Here is a 13,405-nt window from a genome sequence, read left to right as displayed (position 1 = left end):
ATGATGGAGAGAAATATGTGCATCCAGAGAAAGAACTAGAAAGAACTAAGTTTATATCCAGGTGGAAGCAAAATACCTGATCTTTTTCGTTCTCTTGTTTGGTTTTATGTCCTCTTTACCATTTTTCATTCCAGCTGGTACAATCCGTCCTTATAACCTGACTAATGTATAATGTGAAAGTATTTACAGATCCTATACTTGACTATAAGCCGCCATGGGGGGGAGGAGGGGAGGGAGGGGGACAAAATGTGAAATTCAAGGAATTGTAGAATCGAATCCTGTAAACTAAAAGGAAACAAACAAATTAATAAAGAAAAAAAAAGAGGGTGCAGAGATAGGAATGATCTGGCAACAGTGAGCTTCCAAGGTACTCCAGTGATGCCATGGGCACTGAGGGCAGGGGTCCCTGACCAGATATGAGGAAGAGCAGGGCTCAGGGACTTGAGCCTGGATCTAACAGTTTGGTAAGTAGCAGGCCCCCTGAGGCAGGAACATGAGTGGGAAGAGGAGCTGTAAGGCCCCGGGCTGAGAAGGGCTTGGGGAAGGAAGACTACAGTAGGAAGGCTGGCTTAGCAAGCTGGTTCTGGCCTAGCTTTGGACTTAATGCTAAGACTCCCCATATCCATTTAGACTTGGAAGGGATTTTAGGGTTTTTTTTTAGTTCAGCCCCTTTATTTGGCAGCATAATGTGGTGAGGGAAAATACTGCATTTGGAGGCAGGACATGTGTTTGAATCTTAATTCCAGTACTTACTACTTATGTGACTTTGGGCAAGTTATTCTGGGCCTTGGTTTCCTCATCTATAAAATGACAGGGTTAGCAAATTAAAACAACTCTGAGGTTTTACCTCCCACCCAGAAAATTGGGCAAAGATGACAAAAGATGGAAGTAGTCAATGTTGGAGAGGCTATGACAAGACAGGCTCACTAATACATTGTTGTTGGTGGAACAGTCCTACCATTCCAGAGAATAGATTGGAATTATGCTAAGAAAGTGACTAAAATGTCCATACCTTTTAACCCAAAGATATACCACCAAGGACATCAAAGACAGAAAAAAAGATCCTGTATATAAGAAAATATTCTCATGGCAGCACTTTTTTTGTGGTAGCAAAGAATCAAAAACAAAGCAGATACCCACGACTGAAGAATGGCTTTGGTCCATTAATGTAAGTGAATGCCCTCTAACAAATGACAAATAAACATATATACAGAGTGAAATAGACAGAACCAGGAACACAATGAATATAACAACATAAATGAAAATAACAGCAAAATGAAACCAAAAGTCTTGATATAAAAGTAGACTTTGATATAAAGGAGACAAGAAAACTGAGTTCAAAGCTTGCTTCAGACCCTTCTTAACTGTGTGGCCCTGGGCAAGTCACTTTTAACTTCTCTGTGCCTCATCTGAAAAATAGGAATGATAATAACATCTACCTCTCACAGAATTGTTGTGATGATTAATTGAGATATGGAAAAACCTTATAAACCTTAAAGTGCTATATAAATGCTAGTGATTATTTATAAGTTTTGCCCTCAGGAAGAGATTAGAAAATGCACCATTCTTCCTTCATTGCAGAAGTGGGGGGCTATCACTGTATTGCAAATACCATAATATGTAGGTTGGTTTTGTTAAGTTGTTTTTTTCTTCTTTTTTCAGATTTCCATTATAAAGGATGGACTTGCTGGGCAGAGAAGAGGGGGGAGTGATATATTCAGAAATAAATTGTGATAAAGCGGCAAAAGGCTTCTTAAAAATCAAAGAAATAGCCTTTTTTTTTTTGCAACATGGCAGGTGGGGGCGCCAGTAAGCGCGATGCAGGCGGCTCGAGGTTCCTGGGGTTCCGGCCTGGTTCGGTGGACCCTGGGGCCGCGGAACAAGAAGAGACTCCAGATGAAAACCTCTTCTTTGTGGACACAGGGCACAAGGAGAAGGACTTGAAGGTAAATCAAGACCTAAAGAAGTCTTTTTGGACTGACCGGGTTTTAGAATCACGTTCCAAAGTACCTTCCCCAAAGGACGTCCTTGCCCACCAGATTCCCAATGGAAAGAAGCTAAAACGCAAGCAGCGCTTGTGGGAGCACTTGGCCCAGCAGGGAAAGCTGCCACGGGATGTGCGGAAGGCCCAGGCCCGACTGCAGCAGCCTCCAAAGCCAAAGACCAAGCCTTCTGACACAGAGGAAGCAGCTGGCCGGCCTTTTTATGACCTCTGGGCTGCCGACAATCCTCTGGACCTCCCCCTGGTTGGCCAGGACACCTTCTTCTTGGAACAGACAAAGAAGAAGGGAGTAAAGCGACCCCAGCGCCTACTGACCAAGCCCTCTCAGGCCCCAGCTGTGGAAGTGATCCCTTCAGGAGGCTCTTACAATCCTTCGTTCCAGGCCCACCAGGCCCTGCTCTTGGAAGCCCACGAAGTGGAGGTGCAGAGGCAGAAGGTGGAGGAGAAACTCAGCCGTCAGCTGGCCTTCCCCACTGTGGATGAGGCCCCCACCAAGGAGTCGGTGTTAAAGGAGCTATGTGAGGGGCTCCTAGAGGAATCGGATGGGGAGGCTCCCGCAGAGCAGGAAGGAGAGGGGAATGCAGATTTCCAGGCGCACAGACCCCTAGGCCCAGAGAAGAAGACGGAGCAGCAGAGGAGGTGGGAGAAGGAGGCCCGGAAGCTGAGAGCCCAACAGGCAGCAGAGTGGGCAGCAAGAAAGAGGCACCAGGAGGTGTTCCAGCTTCGAGGCATCAAGCTGCAGGTGGCCCAGCGGCTGTCAGAGGATGAGAAACCCCGACGGCTGGGTCGGCTTAAGTACCAGGCTCCAGACATTGATGTGCAGCTCAGCACTGAACTGGCCGAGTCCTTGAGGAAGTTAAAGCCTGAGGAGAGCATTCTTCGACCGATTTAAGAGCTTCCAGCGAAGGAACATGATTGAGCCTAGGGAAAGAGCCAGGTTCAAGCGGAAATATAAGGTCAAGCTTGTGGAGAAGCGGAGAAGCGGTCCTTCCGGGAACTCCAATTATAGCTGTAGCTCTTCTGGATGCCTGCTCTGTCCGGTCCCTGAGGCTCCATTAAAAGCTCTTTGACCAATCCTCCAAAAAAAAAAATCAAAGAAATATTTATTGATTTGAAGCTGTGTACCTCCTTCCTTTTATTGGAGAGGTGGGGGATGATGGATGTGGAATGTTGAATGTGCTATGAGACACAGTGTGCCTGTTGGTTTTGATGATTTGTGGAATTTTTTTCTGTTTTGTTTTGTTTTATTTTTAATGTGTTACAAGGAAAAGCTGGCTGGGCGGAGGAGAGACAAACTAGGAAATAATTGTGCTGTGGAAAAAAATCATTAATAAAGCTTAAAAATAAAATGATAATGTTGGAGGAGTCCCAGGTGCCTCCCAGTCTACTATATTATGACTATAACAACCATCACATGGTTATTTGGCCTTCATTTTTTAATAGGACCAATAACATCATAACATGATGTCTTGACTTGTGCAGGAAACCTAGGCCAAGATTGATAAATTTCTTGCCCCAAGCTCCAAATTGAATGTTATTTGACTTAGAACACACCCTAGCATCAGTTTTGAAGATCCTGCCAACGATACGCAATACCAATCAGAGAATCACAGAATTTGAGAATTTTTGAGGGTCTTCATCAGCCATTTAGGCCAATTTGTACCTGGATGAGACTTCTTTGTACAACCCATCCAATAACTGGGCTGGAAGTCCTCAGGGAGGAGGAAGTCACTACATGCTGTGGCAACCCATTCCATATATGGGCAGCTCTCATTATTTGGAAGTTCTTGCTGACATCAAGCCTAAATCTGCTCCTTTATGAGTCTCTCCTTCCCCATTCCCTACTCCCATTGCTCATGGTTTTGCCCTCCAGGGGTCAAGCACACAAGTCTAATCCTGGATATCTGAATACAGCTCTTCTGTTCCCTCTGAGTATTCTTTTTTCAGTAATAAATATCATTAGCTCCTCCATATAAAGCTCTGCCTTATATGGCATAATTTTGAGGCCCTTCCCCAACCTAATAGCATTCCCCTGGATGCTTTTCAGCTCATCACCTTCTTAAAAAGTGACACTCTAGCTGGAACATGATATTCTAGATGTATTCTGATTAGGGAGGAGGACAGCATCATCATCATCTCCTCATTCCTGGACAATATGTAATGCAGCCTCAGATTGCATTAGTCTTTTTGAGAGATCATATCATACTGCTGATGCTATTGAGCATCCACATCACTAAGACCCCCAGATCTTTTTCTGGTGAGCTTCTGTTTAGCCATAACTTCCCCTATTGTATTTGTGAAGTTGATTTTTTAAACCAACTGTTAGTAAATCTCATCTTATTCGATTTACCCTGATGTTCCATTTATCATAATCTTTGGGTCCTCATTTTGCCATCAACTGTTCAAGTTCTCTCTCCCAACTTTGTGTTATGTGCAAAATTCTAAAAGCATGTCATTTATGTCTTCAACAAAGCTATGGATAGAAATTAAGCAACTCGGGTAACAGCACTATGGGCAGCTAGATGGTGCTGCAGTGGATAGAGAGCCAGGACTGGAGTCAAGAAGACTCATCTTCCTGAGGCCAAATCCGGCTTCAGACAGTTCCTAGCTGTGTGACCCTGGACAAGTCACTTTACTCTGTTTGCCTCAGTTTCCTCATCTGTAAAGTGAGCTAAAGAAGGAAATGGCAAACCACTCCAGGATCTCTTCCAAGAAAACCCCAAATGGGTCATGGAGAATGAGTGAACAACAGCACTGGAGACTTCTTTATTTGATGATATTAAACTAAAGACCTCTTTCTCCAGGCTCAAGGGAAGCCTTCAGCTTCTCTGGGACCTGCTTTAAACCCTGACTAGTAAAGATTCACTCCCTTCCCCTTCTGGTTAATCTCTAGGCTCCATGTCCAGTAATTTACCATGATGACCCCTGGTGGCCTGACAAAGAAATGCATGGAGTGGTTTTTTTTTTTTTTTCCTAGAAGTTATCTGGGATTGATGAATTGGGACATAATAGGAGAATAGGATACTAGATTTTGAATTTAAAAGTTAATCTAGTTCAACCCCCCTCACTTTACAGATGAGGAAAGTGAGGCAAACAGTGTCTTGCCCATGGTCACACAGCTTGTAAGTGTCTGAGGTAGGATTTGAACCCAGATCTTCCTGACTCAAGCCCAGTACTCTACCCACTACACCATATTGTCTTCTAGTTATATATAAGATCATAAGATTTAAAGTTGGGGGAGATCGTAGAAGTCCTGAGAGAATGGTGGCCCAGAGTGATGGAGACTATTTTCTTCATTTTACTAATGAAGAAATTGAGGCTCAGAGAAATTATAAGATTTGCTCATAATGACACAGCTAATAAGTGTTAGAGGTGGGCTCAAACCCAGTTCCTTTCTTATCCCAAAGTCCAAGGTTCTTTCCACACCCCCAGTACAGAAGAATCAGTTGAAACAATGTTTAGCTTAAAGAAGAGTCAGAGGGGAGGCAATTGCTGCCTTCATGTCATGTGGAGGGAGGAGGGATCAGACTTGTCCTGTTTGGCCCCAGAGGGCAGAACCAAAAGCAATGGGGGGGAGAGGTAGCGGGAAGAGGGGGGAAGGGAGAGAGTTGCAAAGAGGCTTGTGTAGGCAGGATGTGTCAAAGTGGAAGGGGCTTCCCTCCCCCAGGCTGGATGACCATGTGATCAGGGTATTGTCCAAGGCATTCTAGCTCGGGAACAAACTAGACTAAATGGTCCAGGAACTCTTTGCCTTTTCTGAGGTTCTATGATCCAAGTTGAAATTATTCACTTATTCTTCATTTATTCATTTTTTTCTTTTGTTCATTTGTTCATTTACTCACTCATTCTTTTGTTCGTTTATGCATTAGGAAAGCCAATAGGTAAAATAGCCTAAATAGGTAGGTGATAAAACCCTATGAAGATGTGAGCTATAGTAGTAGTAATAGTAGTAGAAATAGTAGTAGTAGTAAAAGTAGAAGTAGAAATAGTAGTAGTAGTAGCAGCAGCAGCAGCAATAGCAGCAGCAGCAGTAGTAGTACTTTGTTGCTTCTACACCTAACCCCATGTGTTTTTTGGGAGCAGCCTCCTGTAGCCCAGGTCTGAGGCAATTTCCAGAAGCCTGACCTCCCTGGCTAAATAACAGTAGAGCTGTATGAATACTAGACATCTCCTATATCCTCATCCTTTGATGAGCAGCCTGGGGCTCAGGCAAAACTCTGTAAAATCCTCAGCCTCTTGTTCACAGGGATCAGAGGATCCTAGATCTAAAGCTGGGAGGGTTCTCAGAGGCCATCTAGTTCACTTCTTACAGATGAGGAAACTGAGGCATCAGAAAGGGAAATGACTGACCCAAGGTCACAATAAAAGCTTAGATCTCAGGGGTCATCTAGCCTTATTTGCTCATTTTACAGAGGAGGAAACTGAGGTTCTGAGTGATGAAGTGATTTGCCCAAAGTCACAGAGGCAGTCAGGGGCAGAGGTGGGATTTGAAATCTGGTCCTCTCATCCCAGAGTCAGGGCTCTTTCCACACAACCACCCATGACTCATTGCCTTTGAACCTTTTCCTTTTGATTGGAATGTTGAAAAGTTAGTAGAGGTATCTCATGGGGAACAAGTATATGGCATATTCTTGGTTGCCTTCCTCTACCATGTTCCTCTTCATCTTGGCTCTTGTGAGCTAGGAAAGATGCTTGGGGTTGAGGTGGGGGGAAGGTTCCACTCATGCATCCAAGAGGCATTGTCCAATATGACAATGAGGTTCTGAGACCAGGGGACTGGGATAATGGTGGTATTCCTGATGGAAAAAGGAAGTCAGGAGGGAGGGAGATGTGATTTGGAATAATGTGATGATGAATTAGTCTTAGATATACTGAGTTTGAGGTGACAGTGAAATGTCTAGCAGGCAGTGCTAAAAAGTGACATGAAAGGCAGGGTGCTGTAGAGGAGAGAACATCAGATTTAGAGTGAGAAGACCCATATTGAAATGTCAGTTCTTACTATCTGAGTGACCTTGAACAAGTCACTTCCTTTCTTGGAGCCTTAGTTTCCTGATCTGTAAAATGGGGAGGTTGGATTAGATGTCACCTAAAGTCTCTTCCAGCTCTGACATCTTCTGAGTCTAGGCCTGGAGTTTGAAGAAAAGTTCAAGCTAGAGACATAAGTTTGGAAGTCATTAGGCCAGCAGTGATAGTTGGAACCATGGGAACAGATGAGAAGGCCAAGGACTGAATCTTGGGCAATGGCCATACTTAGGGGATGGAATGAAAAGAGGAAGAAGGGAAGAGCCTGTAGAGGAAGCCAAATAGTGTTCAGGGCCACACCAGGAGAGAGTAGATTCCTGGGGACCCAGGGCAGAGAAGGGAAAGTGGTTTCAAAATCAGAAACCCTGAGGGATAAAAGAGGTGATAAAGGATAAGGGATAGCTGCCAAAGGGCTGATTGGAAGATCACTGGGAACATTTGATAGACAAAGAATCCAAAATGAAGGCTGAACTCACATTACAAAGGGTTTTTAAAATAGATCTATACATGGGGCAGCTAGGTGGCACAGTGAATAGAGCACCAGCCCTGGAGTCAGGAGGACCTAAGTTCAAATCCAGCCTCAGACACTTAACACTTACTAGCTGTGTGACATTGCACAAGTCACTTAACTCCAGTTGCCCTGCCTTCCCCCCTCCAAAAAGAAAAAGAAAAAAATTATAATTAAAATATATCTATACATAATAAACACATTTAAAGGGTGCCATTCTACTTGATGAGATAGTACAAAATTGTCCCATTTCTTGGGATCCCCTTCCTCCTTGAGGTTGGGGCTTTCCTGAGGGGCCCTTTTGCCTTTGCATGCCCAAGCCCCAGCACAGTGTGGGGCCATTGCAGACACTTATTAAGGGCTTACTAATTGAATTAGTAATTTTCCTTCTTTCTTTTTGCATCTCTATTATTATTGGCTAATAAACAACCTCCTCCTTGCGTAGGAGTGCCCCCCCCCATTAAAATAACTATATGGCACAATGGATAGTTTTGGGTGTGGAATTAAAATCCAACCTGACACTTATTAGCTTTATGCCCTGGGCAAGTCACTTAACCTCTTTCTGCTTCAGTTTCCTTGTCTATAAAGTAAGGATCCCAATAGCACCTATCTCCCAGGGTTGTAAGGATCAAATGACCTAACATTTGTAAAGAACTAGCATAAGGTAGATGCTTAATAAATATTTGTTCTGGGGGCAGAGTTAAGATGGTGGAGAAAAGGGAGTGACTTGCCTGCGCTCTCCCCCAAACCCCTCCAAATACCTTTAAATAATGCCATAAACAGGGCAGCTAGGTGGCACTGCAGTGGATAGAGCACTGGCCCTGGAGTCAGGAGGATCTGAGTTCAAATCTGGCCTCTATCTGAGTTCAAATCTGGCCTCAGACACTGACACGTACTAGCTGTGTGACCTTGGGCAAGTCACTTAATCCCAATTGCCCTGCCTTCCCCCTTCCAAAAAGCAAAACAAAAATAAAAACAAAAACAAAACCCCAATAATAAAAACATTCCTGTAGCAGCAGAACCCACAAAAGAATGGGCTGAAATAATTATCCAGCCAAAGACAACTTGGAAGGTTGGAAAGAAAAGTCTGTTGCACCTAGGTGAGGGTGGAGGACAGGTCAGTGCAAGTTCAGCCAGTGCAGACCCAACCCTAACATACCAAGAGCAGCACCAGGGAGCTACTGAATCAGCAGTGACAGTAGCAGTGGCTGCTTCTGGAGCTCTCAGCCCACAGACAGTAAGGGAGTCAAACAGCTGGTCAGAAGGCGACTACAGGGGCTCTTTGCTAGCACTGAGGCATTACCCATACTAGGATCTGGGTCACAGTCCTGGGTGGCAGTCCCAGGGTAAGATGGAGCACTAGCATACCAGAGTTTGTGGCCACAGTGGAGCAGGAACCCTCCTCATAGTTACATGGCAGAAAAGAGCCTTTGTGGTATCTCACAGACCAGAGCACAGGCCAGGAGAGGAGGAAACCCCTCTCCTTAGATCATACCACCTTGGAAGAACTGCAAACTTTCAGGAACCTGGAAGTATTTCTGAAAACAGCTACAGCAAAACCCCTGAAGTTTGGAACAGTGTGCCCTCCACCCTGGAAGCAGAGTCCCACTTTAACAAAGAGTCAAGAAATAGTCTGGGAAAATAAGCAAACAGCAGAAAAAAACTGTCACCACAGAAAGTTATTATGGTGACAGGGAAGATCAAAACATGCACTTAGAAGAAGATAACAAAGTCAAAGCTCCTATATACAAAACCTCCAAGAAAAATATGAATTGGTCTCAGGCCACAGAAGAGCTCAAAAAGGATTGTGAAAATCAAATAAGAGAGGTAGAAAAAAATTGGGAAGAGAAATGAGAGTGATACAAGAAAATCATGAGAAACAAGTTAACAACTTGGTAAAGGAGGAACAAAAAAAATACCGAAGAAAATAAGACCTTATACAGTTTTCAGATGAAGTAAGCAAAGCCATCTTTACTCATATGAAAAATGTTGTAGCTCACTATTGATGGGAGAAATGCAAATTAAAACAGTTCTGAAGTACTACCTCATACCTATTAGATTGGCTAATAGGACAGAAAAGGAACATGACAAATGTTGGAGGGGATGTGGGGAAAATGAGACATTAATACACTCTTGGTGGAGTTGTGAACTGAATTAACCATTCTATAGAGCAATTTATAGCCCAAAGATCTATAAAACCATGTGTACCCTTTGACCCAGCAATACCACTACCAGGTCTGTATCCCAAAAGAGATAAAAAACAAAAAAGAAAATGACATATAAGTATATACACACACACACACACACACATATATATATATATATATATATGTATATATATACCGTGTTTCCCCGATAATAAGACACTGTCTTATTAATTTTTTTGGACAGAAAAACACCAGAGGGCTTATTTTCAGGGGAGGGCTTATTTTAATGAACATTGACAGCAATTTTAATAAACAGGTAAATGTGAACAAAAAAATGTACCTTTATTCAATAATGATCATGTCATCTTCTTCAACAACATCGTCATAAGTGTCCATACCCTGAATTCCGTCCTGGATGTCTTGCACCTCTATTTCGTTCAGAAGAAGTGGACCCAATCTGTCATGTCCAGCAATATAGCTGTCTTTAAATGAATATGTCTTGTCCAGGTAACCTGCTTGTAGTGCCTTGGCGACACAGCTGTCAGTAATTTTATCCCATGACTTCTTCACCCAAGTCACGACTTCTTGCAGACAGGGCTTCACAAAGTTTCACGCTGATTTCTTTCCATTCTATTTTCAATGTAGTCATTGACTTCCATGCGCAAATGGTCCTTGAATGGCTTGTTTATTGCAATATCAAGGGTCTGGAGATAGGCAGTCATTCCTGCAGGAATCATTACTTGATCTATTCTTCTCTCTGCAAGGAAGTTCTTCATTTCTTTAGCGCAGTGAGTGCTGGCTGAATCCCAGACTATCAGACCTCTTTGGTTACCTCGCATAACAAGTGGCAGCATTAAATCAACCCACTTTCTTACGGTATAACGGCTTGTGTACACCAGGCTTTTTCGGTTTCAAGAATGTAAATGCCAGATACACGTTCAATCTTATCTTTCTTGCCCTTACTGATGATTAGAGGTGTGGCTTTCTTTCCATCCAAACGAATTGCCAAAACACAGGTGACCCGTGCACTTTCATAGCCAGTGGTGGGAATGTAGATTGATGTTGCACCCCTGTGATGAATTGTTGTTTGAGATCCTTGTCCCATAAACACTGCAGTTTCATCCATAGCAATCATATTGCAGGTTTGGTACTTGGAAATGTCGATCCTATCAATAAAGGACTTGAATGCAAGTGCATGTTTAATAACTTCAGCATCTTCCAGCTTAAACAGTGTTGTTGATCTTCTTAGGGACAGTTCATACCATTGAAGGAAACCATCCAACCAGTGTTGTGATGCTTTGAATCCTTCTGAGACCATTTCAAACTCTGGTGCCATTGAAAGGGCAAATGCTTGAATATCAGCCCTGTGCACAACCAAGGCCTTTGCTCTCCTGTCAGCAATCCATTCACCAATGAGGATCTCCAAGTCAGGATATAAGGGCTGCCGACCTGATCCAGACCTGCGCTTTTTCCCTTTTCCCTCATCCACCTGTTGATTGAGGTTATTATAATCTGCTCTCCATTTTCTGACCATTCGAAGATCCAAAAGTTTTTCTTTACAGAAAACTGCAAGATTCTTGCCATGTGACTCCTCTACAATTGCTTTCTTATACTCAACAGTATACCGTAGCTCTTCCTTTTTGTACTCATGTCTGGGGGTCAAAACAGACAGAATAATAAAATTATGACCATCAGTCCTTCTTTTCACTCCATCATTCCCCCTGAGTTCTTCTTTTTTCCTCCATCATGCCCTTTTTATCCTCCATCATGCCCCCTCACTCCCGCTTACATACCTGGTTTTTATGTTGTCTTGCCTCAGCTCTCCTCCGCGGCACTGCTCTCAATGGCGCCAGCAAGCAAATCACTGGGGAAGAACAGGATGACGCACTCACTGCTGCAGCTCTGATTGGATGCAGCTCGGAGCGCGACGTGCGTTTCACCCGGGGAGGGGGGGGACGGTGCATACAGAGGGTACCGTAATGTAGCGTGTAGTGCAGGGGATCACCTTCACTACAGTAGCAATCTCAATAGGGCTTATTTTCGGGGGAGGGCTTATTTTAGAGGAATCTTACACAGTAAGGGGAGGGCTTATTTTCGGGATAGGTCTTATTATCAGGGAAACACGGTATATATATGTACAAAAATATTTACAGAAGTCCTTTTTTGGGGGAAAAGAATAGGAAATTGAGGGGATGCTTATCAGCTGGGGAATGGCTGAACAAATTGTGATGTGTGATTACAATGGAATATTATTGTGCTATAAGAAATGCTTCACCGGATGCTTTCAGAAAATCCTGGAAAGATTTATATGAGCTGATACAAAGTGAAATGTACTGTGCACAAAGTGACAGCAATATTGTAAGATGATTAACTGTGAATGACTTGGTTATTCTCAGCAATACAATGATTCAAGACAACTCTGAAGGATTTATGATGAAAAATGCTATCCATCCCCAGAGAAAGAATTATTGGTGTTTGAATGCAGATTGAAGCATACTCTTTAAAAAAAACTTTCTTCATTTTTTTTGAAGTTTTTTTTGGTCTATGTTTTCTTTCACAACATGACTAATATGGAAATGTTTTTCATGACTTACACATGTATAACCTATATCAAATTGCTTGCCTTCTCAACCAGGGATGGGGAGGGGAGGGAAGAAGGGAGAGAATTTGGAACTCAAAGTTTTAAAAATGAATGTTAAAAATTGATTTTACATGTAAATGGAGAATAATAAAATACTAAATATTTTTTAAAAATAAAGGCATTGAAAGGCAAACAATAATAATAATAATTTAGGGGCGGCTAGGTGGCTCAGCGAGTAAGAGCACCGGCTCCAGTGTCAGGATGACCTGGGGATCAAATCCGGGCTCAGACACTTAGCACCACACCCAGAAATAACTGGCCATGTAACCTTGAGCAAGTTACTTAACCCCGATTGCTTAAAAAAATAAAATAAAATAATAATAATTTTAAAAGTTTGTTCCTTTGCCCAAAAGGCAATCAAACTGTGCATTTCCTTTGATCCAGCAATAGCACTACTAGGTCTGTATCCCAAAGAAATAATAAAAAAGGGAAAAGGACCCACATGTACAGAAATATTGATAGCAGCTCTTTTTGTGGTGGCAAAGAATTGGAAATTGAAGGGATACTCATCAGTTGAGCAAATGACTGAACAAGCCATGGTATATGAATGTAATAAAATGCTATTGTTCTATAAGAAATGATGAGCAGGCAGATTTCAGAAAAACCCGGAAAGACTTGCACGAACTGATGCTGAGTGAAGTGAACAGAACCAGGACAACATTGTACACAGTAACAGTCACATTGTGCAATGACTAACTATGACTGACTTAGCTCTTCTTAGCAATACAATGATCCAAGACAATTCCAAAAGACTCATGATTGGAAAATGCTATCCACATCCAGAGAAAGAACTATGGAGTCTGAATGCAGATCAAAGCATATTTTTATCACTTTATTTTTTCATGATTTTTTGCCTTTTGGTCTGTTTCTTCTTTCACAATATGACTAATATGGAAATATATTTTACATGATTGCACATATATAATTTATATCAAATTGCTTACTGTCTTAGGGAGGAGGAAAGGGAAGGAGGGAGAGAAAAAAATTGGAAATCAAAATCTTGTTGAAAAAATGAATGTTAAAAATTGTCTTTACATGTAATTGGAAAAAATAAAATATCATTTATAAATCAATCAATCAGGGGC

The 13,405-nt window shown here is 42.5% G+C and overlaps 1 pseudogene; it reads left to right on the top strand.

Moving 5' to 3' along the window:
• The first annotated feature begins 1,787 nt into the window (after positions 1–1,787).
• On the top strand, positions 1,788–3,102 carry LOC138170946 (ribosome biogenesis protein NOP53 pseudogene; annotated as a pseudogene).
• Positions 3,103–13,405: the final 10,303 nt, after the last annotated feature.

The sequence above is a fragment of the Petaurus breviceps genome, unplaced genomic scaffold (genome assembly GCF_028583685.1).
Source record: "Petaurus breviceps papuanus isolate PSGF00001 unplaced genomic scaffold, PetGlider_PUasm1.0 400, whole genome shotgun sequence".
Classification (NCBI taxonomy): Eukaryota; Metazoa; Chordata; class Mammalia; order Diprotodontia; family Petauridae; genus Petaurus; species Petaurus breviceps.
Note: the sequence above shows the minus strand (reverse complement) of the source record. Positions and strands in the feature narration are given on the sequence as shown.